The sequence below is a fragment of the Cetorhinus maximus genome, chromosome 20 (genome assembly GCF_964194155.1).
Source record: "Cetorhinus maximus chromosome 20, sCetMax3.hap1.1, whole genome shotgun sequence".
NCBI classification, from domain to species: domain Eukaryota; kingdom Metazoa; phylum Chordata; class Chondrichthyes; order Lamniformes; family Cetorhinidae; genus Cetorhinus; species Cetorhinus maximus.
In genome coordinates, this window is record NC_135898.1 from 49,296,341 (window position 1) to 49,296,790 (window position 450).

The following is a 450-nucleotide window of genomic DNA, read 5'->3' on the forward strand; positions in this document are numbered from 1 at the left end:
TAATACAGGTAAAGGAAATTCATTTCTTCTCCCATTGGCTTTGTTTCAGTACATCTTGAAAGGATTTGGAACGATACTTCTGTGGCTAAATTTACCTCTAAAAACAGTCTATTTGAAGCTTGTAAAGAGACAGTCAATTAAGTGTGCAACTCTTAAGATTGTGTTTCACCACATAAAAAATGAACAGTTGTTTTCAAAGCTCAATTTATGTTGCGTGTATTCAGGAGGAGCAGCTTTATTAGTTTTGAAATATCATGAATGATAGCAAAGTATGCAAATAACTATAATTACATACTTTTGCATTGAATACTGCTCATTCACCTGTTCAGTTTTAAATAAATTTGTCTGTCAGTTCATAACCTGAATGTCAGTCAGATAGAGTGCAAATTCTATTCACCTACTGAAGATGAGGAGATTCATTTGGTAGCACAAGGTACATTCCAGTAACAT